At 43.8% G+C, this 22009-nt stretch overlaps 2 long non-coding RNA genes across 2 annotated transcripts; both read left to right on the top strand.

Moving 5' to 3' along the window:
- Positions 1–372: 372 nt before the first annotated feature.
- Positions 373–18692, top strand: LOC117080213. Its single transcript, XR_004435755.1, has 4 exons — positions 373–753; positions 5097–5179; positions 15307–15540; positions 18651–18692. It is a non-coding gene; the product is annotated as an uncharacterized LOC117080213 (long non-coding RNA).
- A 148-nt stretch (positions 18693–18840) lies between these two features.
- On the top strand, positions 18841–19732 carry LOC117080168. Its single transcript, XR_004435741.1, has 2 exons — positions 18841–18886; positions 19206–19732. It is a non-coding gene; the product is annotated as an uncharacterized LOC117080168 (long non-coding RNA).
- The last annotated feature ends 2277 nt before the right edge of the window (positions 19733–22009 follow it).

Genomic DNA, 22009 nt, shown 5'->3' with positions numbered 1-22009 from the left:
AAATTTCTGACCTGCAAAATTACAAACACTGTAAAATTACTGTTTTAAGCTGCTAATTCAAGAGTAACTTGTCAATAGCAACCAAAACACACCCCTCTTGGGTTTCAGTTTCTTTTTCTGAACCATGAAGGGTTACACTAGATAATTTTTTAAACCATATTTTGAAAGTTTTAAATAGTAGATGAACTTTTTTCAATTGTTTTTATTGTAGTAAAATATACATAAAATTTACCATCTTAAACATTTTTAAGTGTACAGTTCAGTGGTATTGAATATATTCACAATGTTGTGTAACCATCATCACCATCCAGCTCCATAACTCATTTCATCCTGCAAAACTGAAACTCTGTACACTTTAAACAATAACTCCCCCTTCCCCTTTCTCCTCCAGCCCCTGACAGCCACTATTCTACTTTCTGCCTCTGTGATTTAGACTATAGGTATCTCGCATAAGTGGAATCATACAATGTTTGCCTTTTGCGGCTGGTTTATTTCACTTAGCATGATGCTTTCATGGTTCATCCAGGTTGTAGTAAGTACCAGGATTTCCTTCTTTTTTAAGACTGGATAATATTTCATTGTATGATATACCACATTTTGCTTATCCATTCATTTGTTGATAGACACTTTTGTTTCTTCCATGTTTTAGCTATTGTGCATTAATGCTGGTGTGAACAGGAGTGTACAAATGGAAAGAACCCGCTTCCAATTATGTTGAATAGATACCCTGAAGTGGAATTGCTGGTTTGCATGGTAATTTTATTTTTAATTTTCTGAGAAACCATCACCTTGTTTTTCACAGCGGCTGTCCCATCTTGCATTCCTGCCACCAGTGTACGAGGATTCCAGTTCTCCACAGCCTCACCAACACTTGCTATATATATTTTTTTGTTGTTGTTGTTTTACAATAGCCATGATAATGGATATGAAGAGGTGTCCCATTTTTTTTTTTTTTTTTTTTTTTGAGATGAAGTCTTGCTCTGTCACCCAGGCTGGAGTGCAGTGGCTGGACCTCAGCTCACTGCAAGCTCCACCTCCCGGGTTCATGCCATTCTCCTGCCTCAGCCTCCTGAGTAGCTGGGACTACAGGCGCCCGCCACCCCGGCTAGTTTCTTATTTTTTTTTAGTAGAGACGGGGTTTCACTGTGTTAGCCAGGATGGTCTCAATCTTCTGACCTTGTGATCCGCCCGTCTCGGCCTCCCAAAGTGCTGGGATTACAGGCTTGAGCCACTGCACCCAGCCCATTTTCTTTTTTTTTAAAGGAGTTCAAATGCATGAAAGGATAACAGAAATTAAACAATTTTCTTCCCTATTCTTGAGTTCTTCTCACCACTGAGAGGTAACTAACAACATATGACTGATTCTTCCAGAAATGTTTGATGTGATTACATCATAATTCTATCTCTATAAAATTACACGTAGAATTATATCATAGTTAATTTTTATAATTTCCTTTTTTCACTTACTAATACAGATTGGAGATATTTCCATACCAGTATACATAGATCTACTTCATTCTTAATGTCTGCATAATTCCATGGCATGGCTGGGTCAATATTTACTTCTCTAGTCACTGTTGACTTTTCAGTTGCTTCTAGGTTGTTTGGTTGGTATTTTTTGCTATTATAATACTGCATTGACTATTATTGTGTACTTGTTTATGCTTTTGTAGGTCAAATTCCTAGAAGTACAGTTTCTGGGTCAAAGGATATATGCATTTACAATTTTGATAATTATTGCCAAATTTGTCTTTTAAAGAGGTGGCACACATTTATACCTTCACAGTGAGGGAGCTAGTATCCTGCTACCTTTATTATCTTTCAGGTTTTGTCGATCTGCTGGAAGAAAATAGTGTTCTGTTTTTAAGTTTTCATTTCTTTAATTGTGAAGTTGAGCATTTTTATATGCACTTTGATGATTTTTTATACAAAATTTCAATCATATGCAAAAGTAGAGAGACTATGTCATGAACTCCCATAAGTAGATCACTCCAAATCAATAGTCATTACGGGTTTACCACTTGTTTCAGGATTGATGATTTTTAACTTCTATTTTTCTTTGAATAGCTAATTTATATCCTTTGCCAATTCTATAGGGCTGTTCATATTTTGTTTTTTTAAAAAATGATTTGTAAGAGCTTTTCTTATAACAAATTAACTTTTTGCCATTATATGTTACAAATATTTTTCCTATTAAACTTATGTTTTAATATTATTAAAGGTCTTTTGGTATACAAACAATTTTACTTTTTATATCAAATTTATCAATCTTTTAAAACGATTTGTAGTTTCATGTTTTCAATGATCTTCTCTACTCCAGGAATATAAAATAAAATAATAAAATGCATCATCTGTATTTTCTTTCAGGATGTCATATTTTACATTAAAATCATTGATGTATTTGAATTTTATTTTTGGTATAAGGAGTGAGGGATCTAATTTTACTTTTTACATATGGTTAGACTACTGCTATCCAATAGAAATACAATGTGAGCCACACATATAATTTAAAATTTTCTATTAGCCGCATTAAAAAAGTAAAAAGAAACAGGCAGAAGTAATTATAAGAAATATTATTTAACCCACTATATGCAAAGTATCATGTCAACACGTTATCTATATACAAATTATTAATGAGCTATTTTACATTTTTTCATACCAACTCTTCAAAATAGAGTGTCTATTTTGGACTGGTGGCCTTTCAAGTGCACAGCAGCCACATATGGCTAGTGGTTACTGTACTAGACAGCAGAGAATTAGACAATTCCCCCAAATAATGCTGATCAAGTCCTTGTTCTCCATTGATCTGAAATGCCACCTCTATCATAGGCTAAATTATGTTTTATATTTAGGCCTATTTCTGGTTTCTATTTTTTCCATTGAGCTGTCTCTCCCTTCCCACGCCAATAATGGACTATTTTAACTATGATGGTTTTAAACTATTTTTAATACCATGTGGAGCAGTTTCTTTCTCTTATTTTTGTTTAGGGTTTCTGTGGCTCTTCCAGTTTAGTCCTTTCTCTAGATAGGCATTAATATCTAACATTAGATATTATCTAATACTATAATATAGATACCGTACTATAGTTACTATCTATACTATAGTCTACATACTATAGTATGATATATGATACAATAATATAGATATTAATATTTATTAGTATCTATACTATCTACTATGCTAATTAGTATAAACTATTAGTAGGTACTATACTAGTGTTTATTAGTAACTATATTATGGTATCATATGTCATACTATAGTATAGATAGTAAACCAACCAACCAACCAATGTAGAAGCAACTGAAATAATATTAGGCATTAATATCCAAAAATATATTAGTTCGAGCAGCAAACAAACTATATTATGGGCATTGGTACGGGGATTGCAATGAATTCGGGGCCCAGGTAATTAATAAGGGTCCGTCCACTCTAAATCTCAGTGGCTGCACTTTGCTGCCGGCAGATGGAATATGGGGGCTGGAAACAGTCCCATCCTCTGTGACTAACGTGGTGGGCTCCTCTGTGCTGTGTGCGGCACGCGTGTCCTCACCAACCACAAGACCTTCCTGCAGGTCCTCGATCCCCCATGCATGGCGTGAGATGTGTGTTTAGAAATTATCCAGTGGTGATAGTTTAGAAAGTCCGACACCACGGCCACCGCACTCCAGCCTGGGCGACAGAGCGAGACTCCGTCTCAAAAAAAAAAAAAAAAAAGAAAGTCCGACACTAGAACTGTTTTGGCGCTGGCTGGGAAGAGGAACTTGGGCTGCTTTCTGGAGGTAATTGTCTTGGAAGATGAAGAACTGAGGAGATGTGGGTAGGGAAGGAAAAAGGAGTGACAGGCTAAGATTGGAGGAGAAGGAATGGATAGGTGAGAAAAATCAGGGAGAAGGGAAGGAAAGGGGGAAGGTGAAGGATTGGAAGGAGAGGGAGGAAAGGAGTTGGGAAGAGAGGTAGAGGGTGCAGGGGAGGTTTTCAGGACAGTGAGCTGGAAGAGATGGGGGCTGGGGGTACCCTGGGAAGGAAGAGAGAGCAGTCACTGGAGAGAAAAATGCTCAGTCTCTGCAGAGCACTGACAGGCAGGCTAGGGAAGTCTAGAGTGCCGACCCATTCTCAGCACCAGCACCTCTTTTCAAGGCAGCCTCATGGCCATGATGGATCAGTTGACAGTAGGAAAAAGGGCTCTGATCTACAGGAGGCTGCAGTGTCCCTAAGAGACAAGGTTAATGGTATGGGGCAGCGTGAGCACAGGCGTGATTATCAGAATCCATTGTGCCTGGTGAGCTGGGCCAGGAGCCCAGAGTAAAGGCTGGCAATTCCCAGCTTTCAACAGTGTCCACGGCTGGGGTATACAGATTCTTTACCCTTGAGACTTGACTGAACTGGTTGTGAGGGAAATAAGGATGAGGGATGGTGAAGTTGCACCAACACTGATGAATAAGAGAGGAAGGACTCATCCAAGACACTGGGTCCCTAGATGCCACTTGAGACAAGTGTCTTAGTGGTTGAAGGCACTGGGCTTCTTTCAGGAGGAGGGGAATGGCCTCACCCTCAAATAACCCTCTTGACTTTCAGAGTCACCTCTCTTGTTATGACTCTCACACCAAAGCGGGGAGTAAGGAAGGAGGGGCAGATTACCTGCCAGTGGCACCCAGGGAAGCTGAGGCCCAGAGGTACAATCCCACTTGTCCATGGCCACCCAGAGGGCTGGTGGCAGGCCCTCTCCCATCATGGCTGAATGCCCTTGCCAGGTATTTTCTTGTCCCTGCTCTGTCTGGAGAAGCAGAAAAAAGGAATGTCAGGCGTTGACTCAAGAGCCACTGGATTTTCAAGGAGTCAGAGGGTCACAGTGAGTCGGAAACAAAAGGGGAAAAAAAACCCCACCTTCACAGCTGCCAGGATGCGTAGCCTGTCTCCCTAGACTGCTTGCTCCTCAGCACAACGGCGACAAAATGCTATTTTCCTTTCAGTGGTGTGCACAGGTGCCAATCCAAATGAATATTATTCACACACTTCAGTCCAAACACTGTGAAGTCTTCAAAGGTTGATTAAACCTCTGACATTGTTGCTTTACTTCCCCTGCACTCCCCGCCAGGTGAAGACCTCCCTCCTGTGACCTCAACCCTCCTCCTTCCCTGTGCTTCTCCACACCGCCTGCCTTCGCACACAGGAATCCAGGTATCCTAGGAGAGGGTATGTCCAGTCTCCTTGGGAGGGGAAAGGGGAATGGTGGGGAGCCTGGCTTGGACTTTGGTTTGCTGAGGACTCAGGGAACAGGGCACAGTGAAGTCACCTTGTGTGTGATGGGGGCCAGTGGCAGGGGCACTTAGGGGTGGGAAAAGTGAGGGATTTGACTTTGATTACCCAGCAAAAATCCATTTCCTGCTAGTAATGACTGGCTGGTGCATATTGGAAATCACAGCCTCCCTGCTTCACTCTCCCCGCATCATTAGTCCCCAGTGGAGCGGTGTCTCATTGGAAATCACACCTGGTGAAATGAGGCATGATGTGAAACTCTATGGACCTGCCTTCCCTGGGTAGCCTAATGGTGGCAACTCGGAGGCACCCAACACTGGCCAGGGTCCCTTCATAAGCCAGGAGATTCAGTCATGCTGTGGCATTCTTCAACTTTTCTTCATCTTATCTGTCATCGAGGCAGGCTGTGTACAAAATCTTAAAGCAGTCTGTACCACCTGCAATGCCTCACATAGTGCCTGGTGTCCAGAAGCACCCCACAGTTAAGCTAGCACAGGAGAATGACAACTTCAAAGATCAAGGGGCCCAATGGTCATGGTGTCTAAGAAGTATTTGTTTTGTTTGGCCCAGCATCCATTTCCCTTTCTTTTGGTAACAGCATCCCAAGTTTCCTTGAAGAACTACCCCTTTTCTATTCCAGTCCAGAGGTTTGGGTGGGATTCTCTGCATCCTTCGCCCCACCCTCAGGGGTGGGCATGTGACCAAACACTGGCCATTCAGCGTTTGACCCTAGGGACTGATGCAAGACTTCTATAGAAAACCAAGTGCAATGCTGGGACTACTGATGGGAAAGAGGTGTGCTTTTCACCTGGACCTGCTAAGGTGATTAGATGTAAGCCCAGGGTTACAGAGGACGATCTTGCCAGCACACAAAGTGACCACTTCAGTGGCTAATGTAAGACAAAAGAAAATGGAGACATTATACAATCACATGATTTACAACAAATATTCCACCATCCTTCAGGAGAGGAAGAGTTGCACTTTTTAATTGATGGTGTGGGTTAATTGGATATTCATACAGAAAAAAATGAGCCCTGACATCATTCCCAAAAATTAATGCATGAAGGATCATAGATCTAAATGTGAAAGCTAAAACAATTAAATTTATAGAAGAAAACAAGGGAGAACATATTCCTGACTTTGGAGTCATCTGAGTTTTCTTCAATAGGATATACATGAATATGTACACACACAACAGTAAACACAAAATAAATGTTAAGTTGGACTTTAGTCAATTAAGGGCTTCTTTTCATAAAACTACACCATTAAGAGAGAGAAGAAGCAAGCTACAGATTAGGACAAGATATTTTTAACTTGTGTATCAGACAAAGGACTGTAATATTCAGAATATATGAAGAACTCCTAGAAATCAGTAAGCAAAAGACATAAAGTCCAATTTAAAAATGCTAATGGGAGTATAAATAGTGATCACTGCTTCAGAAACTCTTTGAAAGTTCCACAAAGGCTAAACATACATAGGCTCTGTTTTTCAGCAACTCTACTCCTAGGTACCCAACAGAAATGAGTGGTTTTCTTGACCCAAAGACATGCACATAGCAACTTTGCTTATAAGAGCCAAAACTGAAAACAGTCTATGTGTTTATGAACAATAATTTGTGGTATGTGCGTATAGTGGAATGGTACACAGCAATGAAAATAACAAACTTCAAAGGCACACATTTCACAATCATGATTTTGACTGAGCAAAGTCAGCCATATAAGAATACCACCTTATGATCCCATTTATGTGAAACCAGGGACAGGAAAGACTAAACAATGGTGACAGGAATTAGCATAGTGTCTACCCTTAAGCAGTTGTTGTCTATGGCGAGGCAAAGAGAAACCTTATGGGATGTTGGAAATTCTATAGCTTGATCTGGGTAGTAATTTTTTGTTTAGAAATTCATTGAAATGTACACTTAAGATCTGTACATTTTGCTGTGTGTAAGTTATGCTCCAATTTTAAAAAAAGATAGTGAAGAGAGGGAAGGTGATTGATCTTGAGAATATATCATCTGAGCACCTGGATCCAGCCATACCTGAAGACAAACACTCCTGGACCCTTTAAGAGATCCCTTAATAGCCAATTAGTTCTCATCTCTTTTTTTGTATGAGTCAGCTTGTGCTGAGTTTCTCTCACTTGCTGATAAAGTTGTCCTCAAAACTACCATCTCGCTGCTTCTAGGCCAGAGGTTTCCTCCTTCAGCAGTCAGTTCCCTTGTGGAGTCTCAGATACCTTTGATCATAGTCTCTGGTCCTCATTTGATTGATGTTTGTGTTATGACTGCCATGGGGACAGGCATTGTTTCTGTTTTTCTCACTACCATATCTCTAGTGTCAAGGCCACCAGGAGGATATGTAGAGTCCTGGGCACATTTTTTTTTCCCCCTGTGGGGCCTCTGTCTATATAAGCAATTTGAGTGAGGAAGCCAGAACCATCCTAGTGGCAGTATTTCATGGAACCCCATGGAAGAAATACTGTCAGTCAGAGGGAGCAATGTGCTCACCAGTCCAGTCTCCTAGAATTGCTTCAGAGCATCTGGTCAACCGTGTGTGTGTGTGGAGGGTGGGGGCTGGGGGGCGGGGAGAGGAGTGGGGTGGGGTGTGTGTGGGGGGGAGAGGTAGGAAGAAACAGGAACAGGGCTCACATAGGGCTCAGGAGTCCCTACCTGGTCAGCACTGGCAGCATCAATAGGTACCAGGCACCAGAGAAGGGCCTGGAAAATTACCAGGAATGTGCTTCAAAGCATGAAGCCCTGAGGTGAGGGTCCCTTTCGCCCAAGTCTAAGGCTCAGACTGCTTGGAGCTGTGTAGTGTCTGGCACCTCAGAAGTACTCAATTCGTGCCTGTTTGGAGGAATGAGTAAATGAAAGGTTTCACCAGGATTATATAACACATGGTAAGTGGTCAATGATGTAGGGTAGTTGTATTACTATTCCTGAGAGGCAGGAACCCTCCTTGCTCCCATGCCCCCCAGAGCAAAGGAGTTGGGCAACAGGGTCTTGTGACTCTGGCTTGAGTGCGTCAGCATCTCACAGGGTCAGGTTTGGGAATAGTCCCCATTGTGGCCCTGTCATAGAGGACAGGTTCCCAAGGAGGAACAAAGGGGCCTGAAAATCAGGCCAGGGAGAAAAAGACCATTTGGGGGTTATTTAGCGCTTATTAATTGGTCACCTCGTTAGCAGCCCATCTGCAGTCTGACTCCAGCAAGTGAGTGGGTGAAAGGGAGGGGCCGCCTTGACCAAGACTGGCTTCACAGATTCAATAATAAGGACAGAGCAATTACCGGAACTTCTAGAGCCAATTCCCGTTAGGAGCATGCCAGGCCGGGCTTTGTCCTACGGAGAAGAGGAAAAGGTCAGTGTGCTCTGTAGGAGAAGAAAAAAGAGCCCTTCACAGGGAAAGAGCCTGCCCGAGGGAGGGAGACAAAGAAAAGGAGGGCTCTGCGGAGGTGAAAAACTAAAGAAAGAATGACATTTGGAAGTTTCTCAGAATGAGGAGAGGAGAATAATGAAATAAAAATTACAAGGGAGAAGGCACCAGTGAACAAACTAGGAGAGGCAAGGGAAAGAGCGCTGGAGGATCACTACTGCCCTGGAAAGCAGCGGGCGGAGGCAGCCTGGCAGGCGCTCGTAACCAAGCCAATCACGACCTGCTTGTCCTCAGTTTCTCCATCTATAAATCGAGGGGCCATCTAGACTGGGTACCCACTGGACCTCTGGTCCTGTCCTGTTCTGGTGTGTGGAGGAGAGGAAGGTGAGGCTCAAAGGCACTGCTAGGAATGCTAATTTGCTCCAGCCCATTTGACATGGTCTGGGCATAAACAGTGCTGCTTCCCAAATGTTCCCCGCATGTCCCAGCCCCCTCACACTAAGGTGGAGCCATGGAACTAGGTCTTGTCCATGAGCAGCTCATGTCATTTCTAGGCTGAAGCATACAAGAGCCAACAAATGGCCCTCCAGCTGTCTTCTCTCGGCCATAGTAAATTCCAGAGCCTGGATCCCTGAGTGACCAAGTGGAGCAGAGGCCTCTGCTGACCTATATGGACATGTATCATTAATGGAAATAGGCCTTTGCTGTTTGTAAGACACTGAGATTTGGGCTTGTTCTGAAGAGAAACATGAGGGTCATGAGCCACCCTATTTGCAGAGGACAAGTGGCTGAAGTGTGGACTTGACGAGTGGAGGTCAAAGGCTGGACAATAGTCTGAAACAAGCATGGTCTCCCCAGAGCCTGGCTGTCTATGCAGTTACTGGGATTCCCTCTGCTTCCCTGACATCTACCTATAGTTGTTGGACAAACCCCCATTCACTGAGATGAAAGGATGTCTCTCTCCTTGATTGACTGGAAACTGAGGAACTGAAAGAGACACAGCCATCTTTGTGAGATCTGCTTGTGGATCAGCCCTCTGGGCCTAAGCCCATGGGATGGGGGAAGAGAGGAGTCTTTCCAAATCCAGGCATAGGTCACATCTAAGGATCTTTCTTTCATAGTGTGTGGTCTGCTTGACCAGAGCTAGACCTGAAGGGGATACGTGGAAATCATAAAACCAGCATTCTCCCTTCCTCAGTGCTTCAGAATGTCATGGGCGGGGGGTCCTTGATTGGGTGCAATGATTTTCTCCACACATCTTGGCCACCCCACGAAACCCAAGTGCAAGATTAGGTTTCCATGTACTTACCCTCCCCTTCCCTGGGAAGAAGCAAGACATCAACAACGATAAACTCAAGGCCTGTGCAGACAGGCACTGGCTTTAGTCTTTGTGGGGAGGAAGTTTCTCCTACCTCCCCTCTGACTTTGTTTCACAAGCCATTTGTCATTGCTTCCCAGGGCACTAGGAATGGAAGTGAGTGGGTGTGGGGGATGGGAGGGCATTTCTGCAGGACAACAGGTGCGATGAGTGCAGTGTGGAGCCCAACACACTCTCTTCTTCACCCTAGCTTTCCTGCTGGCATTGCCATATCGCTCCATCTGTTTCTTTCTGAACCAACTAAGTCTTTCCCTGGGCTCTGAGCATGGGTCCAGGATCCTTTGCTTCTTATTTGCCTCACTCCCCTCCACCCTCATCACCCACAGCAGTGGGTATTCATTATTTAAACAACCCATGCCTCTGAAGTCTTATTTATCCAACATCTTTCCACAGCATATGTCAAAATTTACGGTAAGAGCATTCATCCCATAATAAACATTTGGCTTTGCTGGTCTACCAGCGGCAGGGCTAATTAGGGAGAGGGATTCCCTTGTTATCTGAAGGGAGGTCAGATACAGCAATTAGCATTGTTGCACAGCTTTAATTGTGACTTGGAGGCTAGGCCCTTTGGTGCCAGGTGGGGTGGAGAAATTGGCAGGGAGGAAAGGGGAGCCTTCCCCGGCAAGTTCTGGGAAGCCACAGCTATGCTATGAAAGGCAGCTCAGCTAGTTGGTTTCCTGGACTCCTAAGTCTCTGTATGCAATCTGAGCTCCCTGCAGGCTTTTCATCTTCCAAGCAGGGCCTGATCATGGAATATTCTCCCATTGACCTCTATCTCCCCAGCCATCTCTGTGAGCATTCAAGAGGACACTTCCACTTGAAAATCCTATCATTGTCTCAAACTCAAAATATCCAAACTAAATGGACACATCCAGGAATCAGAACCCTAGGATTTGAGAAGAAGCTTAAAGATCATCGGGTTTATCATTCACCCCTTCTTCTGGATGTCTCTAGGTCAGGCAGCTGTTCAGCTTTGGTGGGTCACTCTCTGGACCCCTTTCCCTGGGGAGGAAAGAGATGAGTGCTCTGGTTTGGGCTGGGATTCTGTAGGAGCAAGGGCTGGCCATGGGCCTGGCTAGGCTGATTGCTGGATACTGGGTGTGCCATCCCACAGTGCAATGCAAATTTAAAGGCAGAGAGGTCCAAGAGGCAGGTGCAAGGAAATAGGCAGAGAGCCGGGCCCAGCTCTGAAGCAGAAGGGGATAAGATGGAACAGGCAAGAGCAATGGGGGTCAAGAAGACTGCCATTCAGGGGTCCCCAAAACCACTCTTAGCTTTAATAATTCACTAGAAGTACTCATGGAATTCAGCAAAACTGTTAGACTCACAGCTACAGTTTATTAGCAAAAGGTTACAGGTGAAAATCAGCAATGGAAAAAGGTGCAGAGGCATAGTCCAGTAGAACTCCAGGTGTGGGCTTCCCTTATCTTCTCCCAGTGGAGTCAGCAGACAGCTCCTAATTCCCTCAGAAATGATGTTGGCAACACACACAAAGCGTTGCCAACCAGGGAAGCTCAACTGAGCCTTGGTGTCCAGTTTTTATCAGGGGTTGCTCATGTAGGCATGGAGCTCCTGCATGACTTACCTCAATCTCCTGCCCTCCAGAGGTCAATCTGAGACTGAGACCAAGGACCTCAGGTAAAAACGAAGGTGCTCTTACTGGGCAGATATTCCAAGGGCTGAGAGGCTAATTCTCAGGAGCTGGGCAAGGGCCGAATTTCTCTGTGCAAGGTGAATCCCTACACTCCCTGGGAAGCTATCAGAGGGAGGAGGCAAGGCCATGTTGGAAGAGCGGGCTCCAAGTGGCACAGAGGTCTAGGCCTGCCCCAGAAGCAACCCCCTGCCTCTCCACCCCGGTTGCCTTGGGGATGGGTCAAAGAGACACCAGCATCAAGTACAGAGGAGTGCTTCTCCACCTGGGAATGGGCTGGTCTCTGAAGAGGAAGGAGGCTGTTTACAATGTGAGAGCAACACAACACCAGGGTGAGGAGTGAGAGGATGAGGAGCATGAGGCCATCAGATACGCACTCCCAAGGTCTGAACTTTGTTGTTGAGGGGCAGCAATTATGGTGAGGGGCAGCAATTACGGTGAGGGGTTTAAAGCTTGTGTTTTGCACTTACCAGCTTTGTCACTTGGGGCATGTTACACAGCCTCCTGGAGACTCATTTTTTCCACCTGTAAAATGGGGATGGTAACAGTTCCTGTGTAACCAGGCTGCAGTGAGGGTTGCATAAGGTGAACATGAGATAAATGGTAGCTATCTTTATCCTCACCGTTAATACCTTTCCATGAAGCCAAGTGCTTCTTGAGATATTCTTGGCCTCTGTAGAGTTCTTTCTCATATCGAGATGAAACCTGCTTTTATACAACTTTCTGTTACACTGTTCTGGCCCTCCTTCCTGATCTTCCATTTCTGTCAGTGGTATCACCATTTTTGTTCTCCGGGACCACCAGTTCTTTATTCTTTCATTTATTCCTTCACTCATTCATTCAATACATGTTTATTGATATTTTTGTCTATTGATATTGATATCGTGCTTAACGCTGGGTATAGAAAAGAAAATAAGATATTCCTAACTCTCGAAGGACTCCAAGTTAAGTGAGATAGCAAACAACTGCATAAAATAAGCAGTTAAAATGTTTTGGTTGGCAAGTGCATTGAGTACTTGGGGCATAAAGGAGGCAGTGATCTGTTTTATCTGCTCCTTCCCCTCCCTAAGGCAACTTCACACTTGTCTTTATTCCCCCCATGAGATAACTTCCAAATTTTCTCTTTCTTTTTTATTTTTGTTGCTATGGGTTCAAGAATTGTAAATGAATTGATTCTCAGGTTGGAACTCACAATAACTGCTAGTGATATCCTAGAGGATTCCAAGGCTGCGTTTTGGCCAGTGAGACCAGATAAGACGGTCTATCAGAAAAGAATTAAAAAGCTGTGATCATGGAGAATACATTCTGGTGTCCTATAGCATTGTAGAATGACTAGAGTTAAAAATAATACATAGTTCCAGATAGCTAGAAGGAGGATATTAAGTGATCCCAACACAAATAAATGCCAAATGTCTGAGATGATGATATGCTAATTACCCTGATCTGATCACTATACATCATGTGTGTTGAAACATTGCTGTGCACCCCATGAATATGTACAATTATTATTTGTCCATTAAAAAATAAAATTAAAGAAAAAAAGCTGTAATCATGATACAATTCAGCCTTCTGCCATTTGTGCACACCCAAGGCTCAGATTAGGCAGACACCCCGGCTACATACAAGCCCCCTAAAGTGCTACCCACTTGCATGCCCCCACTCCCTGTTAAGCACCACACCTACCTCATGACTCACCACCTCATCTCAAGCACACCCCATGACTCACAGTGGTCTCTCCCTTCCTGGAATAATGCCCACAGCAGGACTCGCTGCCCCACGTCTGCTGTGTTGTCTTCATTTTGGATAATATTTTCGTTGGGTGGAACTTACCCGTTTTTATATCATTGGTGTCTCTTTCACCCATTCCCACCCCCAGCCAAGTGTAGGTCTGGGCTCCTGATGGCTGCTGACTGATTGATAGATAGCCATTCCAGGTGATTGTGAAGGCCTCTGCCTCCACAACACCTTCCATGTTGGAAATGCCTTGGCTACGTTGCCTCCAGATAAGGCACTTGCCTTAGTATCTCTGAAGGGACAATATGATGTTAAGAAGAAAATGCCTATTCTCCATCTCTCCATTGCTTGCACTCAGCCCTTTGTTGCTGCAACATCTCTCTGCTATTTCCCTCCACATAACCCAAGAAAAAATGTCCAAGTGGATCTGGGAGCACTCCTAGCCTTCATGGTGCTCACTCTGTCAAAGCTGCCTTCATAGAGATGATAGCTCAGAAAAGAGTGGGGAGGGAAGTTTGGGGGCTCCTGCAGGGAGATGGGAACTCCATGGAGAAGCCAATATTCCACATATGTGACCTTCCATAATGCAAACATAGGAGGATGGGAAGATTTCCTGGGACAGGACAGTGCAGCCCATGGGGAACTGATCCTGGTGAGAGGGGCTGTGGCTCTCCACTCCTTATGAAAGCGGGAAGGGATGAAGATGACTGGGAGGGCCTAGCTATTAAAATCTGGGACTAAGGTGCTCAGAACAGTGAAAAAGTGAATCCAAAAGTTTTGGAAGCTATCCTTCAGCAAATGTTTACTAAGCAGGGTTCAAGGAGGCATAAGAGAACTGCTGTTAAAAATCATCCATGCACCCATCCATCATTCATTTCTTCAGTAATATGTTCTGAACAGCTACCATGAGCCAAGAAAGGTGTTAGGCACCAGCACCACGAAGAGAAATACCATAGAGTCCTTGTTGAGGAGGCTGAGGGTCCATCAGGGATTCTGAAGCACAGGAGACAGGCAAGGAAGGAAGGAATGAACTTGGAGAGATTAACTGGAAGCAGGCAACCAAGTGCTTGGAATAGTAAGCTGGAGAATGTGGTCTTAGTTGCAGCTAGGGAGGCCCTGAAGCATTTAAGTGAGGGAAGGAAGGGTATGTTTAGAAAGGCTGCGGTGGCAACAGCATGGTGGCTTGCTTGGAAGGGAGCAAGCTGAGGTCAGGAAAGTCAACAAGAAGAGAGGAGGAATCTAAAAGACTTTTGCAGTTAGAATTTATTTGAGGAATGTATACAAAGCTACCCACAAGAAACTGTGAGCACTGAAGGAAACCACTCGGTTTCAGCATAGTATGGAAGCAAGACGAACTAGCAAAGAAGAATTGTAATCCCAAATTCCAGATGGAAGGAGGAGAAAATGCACTCACCTACTGTGAAAATTCACTTACATTGAGATACAGGAGAGAAAAGTGATACTAACACCAGCTCTGAGGTCAGATAGAAAATAACTTGACACTATTTGTGCAGATTTGACACACCAGTTGACCTCTCTAAGACTCAGTTTCTTTGTCTTTAAAATGAGTTCAAACTGTTTTGAGGATGAAATGAAGTTGTGTGTGTAACACTTAGCATGATGCCTAGAGTGAAGCAAGTTCTCAGTAAAAGTCAGTTGTATTTATTGTTAGGAATTAGTTGACAACAACAACATTTATTGTCATGGAGTGTCCTTTTTCTCAGAAGGCTGGAGAAGGAAAAGGGGAGTAGAGGGCCCTGTAAACAGCCTGGCTAATTGTGGGTCAGCCTGCCTAGCAGTCATAAGATAGTATTCATATTTTGAAGCTGAGCACCGCTAAATAGGGAAGCAACTCCTGAAGAATTAAGACACAACTGTGGAGTCTGACCTGGGTGCCTTTGTTTTGTGTTGCAGATTTTTCTGTCTCGACTTTTCTGAGAGAAGATTGCAGTGTGTCCTGGCACACCAGGGGGAATGCTGCAGAACAGGAGGAGTGAACTTCAGTACTGTAACCAGGCTGGCACTCTAATACCAGCTTTGCACCTTGGTGGCAGCATGAGCACTTTAGTTAGAGTCCCAAGTTAGACTCTAGTTAGATGTCTCAGCCATCCGCCCTCTCTCTCACATGGTGGCTGTCTTTATTGAGGGGTGAAGGGAAATTCTCCTAAGAAATATAAAGCCCTTCTGGGGTCACTTTCTAAAAAGCATCCAGAAGTGGGTGAGCCTATTCTTGGGACTTCTTTCTTCACTCAGTTGGCTCCTCCTCCTTCAAGAATTTTTGGGGACAGGATGAAAGAACTCAACGCTCCGGGTTTACCCACCACAACTTTGTAACCTCGCTTTTGCCATAATGGTTTCCTTATGCCTCCGCTATGGAATAACCAGGACTCTATGTTTTTTTCTCCTCTCATTCCTCCTTTTTTCTCTTCAGTATAATCTCTCTTTATTGAGAACTTACTGTATGCTAGGAACTATGCTATATACACATACTACATCTCATTTAATTCTTACATATCCCTGTGAAAGAGGTAGTCATATGAATACTATTTTATATGTGAGAAAACCAAGGCATAGAATAGTTAAACAAATTGTCTGGGATCTTCTAGTTAAACACTGGCAGAGTCAAGATTCAGGCTCAGGTCTTTTTGATGCCCAAACATAAATACTTTACCTTTAAAAGTGTGGCTCATGGATGCCTGGAGTTTCCTAGGTCCTTTACGGGGTTCTGTGAGATCAAAACCATTTTCATGATGCTATTTGCTCTTTTCACTGTGTTGACATTTACACTGAAGGCACACCATCAACGATGGGTAAAACTGTAGGCTGCTTAGCCCAGATCAAGGCCGTGGCACCAAACTGTAATACTGAACATTATATTTTTTACTAGAATGCACTTGCAGAATAAAAAAAATCACTTTTACTCAAGAATGTCCTGATGTGGCAGTAAAAATATTAATTTTCTTAAATGTTGACCTTTGAGTACCTGCCTATTTAATATTCTGTGTCATAAAATGGAAAGTATGCAAAAACAATTTGTGCTCAATATGTTCGTCTTGAGGAAAAGTACATGTGCATTTGAGTTGCAAGCTGAACTAGCCACTTTCTTAATAAAATACCCGTTTACTTGAAAGAATGAGTGACAATTTATGACTAACCAGACTTCAGTATTTGGAAAATATTTTCTTACAGATGAACAAAGTGAGACTGTCATTTCAAGGAAAATGACTGACAGTATTTGTTGCCATAGATAAGACTGAAGTTTTTAAGCATATTAGAATTTGTGAAAATTTGTATTCATATTGTATCAGTCACGGTCTAGTCAGGAGAGAAAAACCACCTTGCATTTAAATAGGGAAAGTTTAACATAAACAATGAACTATTTGCAAGAATAAAAGAGAATTCTAAAGAATACCCTAAGACTAAGGGAGAGTTCCAATAAAAGAAGAAATTTGAGAGGGGACTGGGAATTAGACTTCATTGGAGTTGGTGTCATGGTAGCCCCCTGCATGACGGGAAGCTACTCTGGGCCAAAGCCCATCCACAGTCAGTAGGCCAGGCCTGGCAGATGGGAAACTGCTTGTGATGGTCAATGGAATTTGCTGGAAGCTGTCAGGGAGGCTGGTGAACATGCTGGGAAGCCCAGCTGTGGCACACACAGTGTTTACCAAGAAGCCCTTCTGTGGTCCTAAGAGGCTGCCCCCAGGGAGGAGCTGCACTGGTGGGTGAACTTTCCATAAAGCCACTCTCTGTGGTGCCAAGGAAAGCTGGTAATGGGGAGATGCCAACTCCAACGAACATGACATTACTTAGTATCCCATGTACTGCTGGCTACCATGCACCAAGGAGCAAGCTGAGAAGATCACTGGAAGCAGGAAGAAAAGCCCTTTCCTCCTCCAGTGTTCTTCCAGTGCTGTCTACTGACAAAAGTTCCAATTGGCCAGTAAGAAACATTCCAGTATTACAAGCAGGAATGAAGGTAGCCTTGGAGCTGAGCAGCAATAATTTGATGGCCGGCATAGTCCACCCTTTTGTTTACACAGCTTCTGCACACACTTGAACTTCTGTTTGACACTGAAACAACTGTCTTTCTACCGAATGAGTTATAGCTATCCTTTGAACTAGTGAAATGCTCATCCTTTTCCTAAACGGATGTATAGTCTCAAGAGTTACTGTATCCATTGCTGGGTATATTAACATCTCCTTAAATTTAGCCATGGTACTACTAAATAACACCTAAACAGAACATTATAAAGTTAATCTCCAAAATCTTGTGTGTAAAATGATGATGAGGGGCCTGGCAGCCTGGCACCTCTTCCAAGGTGGTTTCCCTTGGTTTCCCAGAGGAAGGCTTCCCAGGGAGCTCTCCTACACGGTATAGCATTTCTTTATGGGCAGCCTTACAGGAGGCACCTTCCTGGGGAGTTCCACAGGTTCCCTAGCTGGCTTACCAGTTAGCTCAACGACATTTCTGAAGAAGGCTTCCCTGTAAGTTTCATTAGGTGCCCCAGCAGGGGTTTCCCGTTTTCCAGTTCCTGTTTCCCAGCCTCAGCTCATTGACTATGGTCCAGCTTGGATCCAGGCAACCCTGAGAACTTCTCTGCCTTCCCACAGGCTGTAATCACACCTTCTCCAATGAGGTCTGAATCCCAGTGGCCCTTGCACTGGTAACTTCCAAATAGTTGAAGACTTTTCTGACGCAATCTGGGATGGTATGGACAAATGAGGATTTCCAATATCACATCGTGAAATGTATCAACATTTGCAAGATCTGTATAACTCAGTGAACCAATATTTCCAGATGATCAATCCATGCTGCAAAATTCCATTTCAAGTATAAGATAGATCAATGGATTTTAATGTAACATTATACGAAAAGGGTTCTCATTCCAAGCTGTAACCTTTAAGAAAGCACCATTTTTTGAGTTTTGATGTAATTTCCATAAATATCCACAATTATCAGAAAAGATTATTAAGCTATTCCTCCCCTTCCCAAATACATATCTGTGTTAGGCTGTATTTTTTTCATATGCTTCAACAAAACAGCCTATCACAACAGGGTGTGTTCAGAAGCAGGTACGCGAATCTAGCTGGTTTCTATTAAGGCTGCCAATAAAGAGATTTGTGAATATAAAACAAGGCCACTGTTCTCACCAATTTGGTTTTGGAAAATTAAAAAACTCTTGTATATATTCACGTATAATAGATATGTTATTTTTAAATGAATTAATAAATATTTTATAATTTTCTCTGTCTCTCAGGCTGGAGTGCCACTGGTGTGATCTGGGCTCACTGCAACCTCCATCTCCAGGGTTCAAGTGATTCTCCTGCCTCAACCTCCTGAGTAGCGGGGATTACAGGTGTCTGCCACCACACCCGGCTAATTTTTGTGTTTTTAGAAGAGGCAGGGTTTCATCATGTTGCCCAGGCTGGTCTTGAACTCCTGGCCTCAAGTGATCTGCCCACCTTGGCCTCCTAAAGTGCCGGGATTACAGGCGTAAGCACCACACCCAGCCACTTTTCTCAGTCAGTTTCAATATCCAGTACATTAAATATCAATAGACAAAACCTACACAAACATGAGGTCTTGGGGCCTCAATGTGAAGAAGTTCTGAGACTAAGATTCCCGGGAGCTGCTGTTCTGGACTAGAGTAATGTTCCTTCCAAAAGTGAGGCCTGTGAGCTTGAATGTGGACAGCAGCTAAGGGCTGTGGCACATCAGCCACAGAGGTGCCTCTGCATTTGGGGCTTGAAAATTCAAAGATATTTGCATCCAGATGCCTAGAGAAGCTTTAACTCCCATCTCATTTTTACAGCACTGCACGTGCTCCCTGGCCTTTTGCCTTCTTTGATGTCATTACCTGCCTGAACCTTTGCTGAACCTGAGCGTCGGTGATGGAGAAGTGCCTTTTGTTTTGAAGAAGTCCACCCTGAGAGAGAGATATCATTGACTTTGTAAGAAGGGGCTTGGGTTGGATTTGGGGAGTCATTTGAAGGACACCCTACGTGAGCACTGGGACAAGCTGCTCTGGGAAACATTTCTCCCCCTTGCCACTCTGGGCTGCCCATCTATTGAACAGAGCCTGCTGCTGCTTCTCTGTTCTCCTATCTCTCTTAAATTGTATGGTTTTCACCTTCCCCTGGTGGAGTGGAGTATCTCTGTATCTTGTCTGATTTCTTCATGCTAGACGTTGGGCAGGAGGCACACGTGAAATGAATAAAGACTGGTCACCCAGAGCTTTCAGGGAGGTGCTCACTACCCTGAGATGCCAGGAGCTCCTGAGAAGAGTGGATAGGTGTGAGAATGAACTCTCTGAATTGGAAATAAAGTACAGCAGCAGCAGGCTGGCTGGTTATATCCAGGGGCAGGAGTGGCCCTAGGGAGGGTGCTTTCTGACTTAGGTGTAGCTGTTTGAAACATGCCTTGTTGAGCAATGTTGGAGATGCTCACAGTCTGGCTCTCAGGACTGGGAAGACATAATAGAATCACTGAAATCTCCCAAGATTGTGCAGACCAGGTAGGTCAGGGTCTTTTCTACTCATCTCAGGCTCTTTAAGGGCAAGAACTACCTGGAAGAAGAGGTATAGGGAAGTGCGTCCAAGTATCTGCAAGAGGGTGTCCTACTCAAACGATAAGGAGGAAGCAGTTTCGTGTACCCATACATTACTCAAACAACAGATGCCCTTCCATGTCTGGTGGGAAATGTCACTAAGAGGAGCCCTACTCTGTGCCTTCTGTCCCAGGTCCCAAGTTCCTTGTGAGCTCTGCCTCTGTGCCCCAGGGGAGGCTTCAGGCTGACCAGCTCAGCAGAGAGGTGAAAAGAAGAGGGAAGCCTCCTCAGTCACCTCTGAGATAAAAAGAAAAAAGAAAAAAATAAAAGAGAGGGGGAGAAAGAGAGAGAAAAGGAAAAAAATCAAAGACTAATCCTAAAAATTCTCCTTTAATCTTAGAGCTTCCAGACCTAGTTTCTCTTTCATCTAGGACTTCGAAGTTATCTAGTTATTTTATGGATAGTGAAACCACAAGGCGAAGAGAGGGTGGTGGGGGGGAGATTAAATTAATGAGCAGGTAAGCAGGTTTATTATTTCGTCTGATCCTTCCTTCCTTCCTGCTAATTTCTCTGAGCCAATTTGGGAGGCAGAGCCTATCATGTTAACTCAGAGACAGAGTATTGTATCCATGTTCTTTCTGAAGTCATTTATCTGAAGGATATTAAAGATCCAATTTACATAGACATTATGGCATTGTGAGGAGGGTGTGTGCATGTGCGCAAATGAAAGCGAGCGAGTGAGAGAGTGCTCGCATTAAGGTATCCATCCAAGTGGGCCCGTGTTTGTGTACATACTCAACCTTCAATGAGTGCCATCTCTCATGAGGCTCTCAGAGAAGTTTGCAATCACTCAGCAAGTTAGTTCAAGAAGTCATTGGGCCTTGACAGAAATCAGGCTCCAGGCAACGGCGGAAATGTTTATTAAATTTGTGCTTCAACCCTCAGGCGCCTGCACATTTCCTTATCGTTGCTCCTAGGTTCACAGTAGAGGAAATAGGGCCCTCTTGAGCTTGATATCTGCTTAATTAAATGCCTGATCGTATTGACCCAGCCCATGCATATGCCTATGTAATGAGGGTAGGATAGATGCAGAAAAGAGGTCAGTTTCCCAGGTTAACCCTCAGCTCCCAGGTTAACCCAATCCAGTGAACAGAGAGCCCTTGATTCCCCACAAGAAAACTGGGTGACCTGGGACATTCTATGTAATCTGGCAGCTGGGGCTGTCATTTTAATCTCTCATGAAACATAGATAAAAAACACTTCTTCTTCCTATGATTCTTCTTTGTTAAAAGCATGAATGAAGAGATATGCATAGCACACTGCAGAGAATTTAGCAAGAATGAGGGGATATGAAGCAAGTATAGTGGTTTGTTGTGAAGATTCTTTCAGCAATAGCCAATGTCCCTTTGCTGATGTTGGGCTAACCGAGGAGCCTTCTGATGGATAATCCGGCCTCCTAAGCAGACTTTCTCACCAGCCCATGCCAATGGCTAGTGCCAGCGGTCCTGTAAGGGATGCTGCCATTGTGAATGAGTGTGCTGTCATTCACCTCCAATGCTTCCATTCATTTATTGTGTATTAGTCTGTTTTCACGCTGCTAATAAAGACCTACCTGAGTCTGGGTAATTTATAAAGAAAGAGATTTAATTGACTCACAGTTGCACATGGCTGAGGAGGCTTCACAATCATGGTGGAAGATGGATGAGGAGAAAAATCATGTCTTACACGGCAGAAGGCAAGAGAGCATGTGTAGGGGAACTCCCATTTATAAAACCATCAGATCTCATGAGACTTATTCACTATCACGAGAACAGTAAGGGGGGAACTCTCCCATCATTCAATTATCTCCACCTGGCCCTGCCCTTGACAAGTGGGGATTATTACAATTCAAGGTGAAATTTGGGTGAGGACTCAGCCAAACCATACCACATTCGTTCTTCCATTGTTCAACTGCCATTCATTGATGATCTGGTACAATTGTTCACAGCCTTGACTTTACTTTAGATCACCTGTGAAGTTATAACACTCACGCCTGGGCCTATTCCCAGACCAATTAATTCAGAGGCTCT

The sequence above is a fragment of the Trachypithecus francoisi genome, unplaced genomic scaffold, assembly GCF_009764315.1.
Source record: "Trachypithecus francoisi isolate TF-2019V2 unplaced genomic scaffold, Tfra_2.0 Lachesis_group8, whole genome shotgun sequence".
Lineage (NCBI taxonomy): Eukaryota > Metazoa > Chordata > Mammalia > Primates > Cercopithecidae > Trachypithecus > Trachypithecus francoisi.
This window is presented reverse-complemented; position numbering and strand designations above follow the sequence as displayed.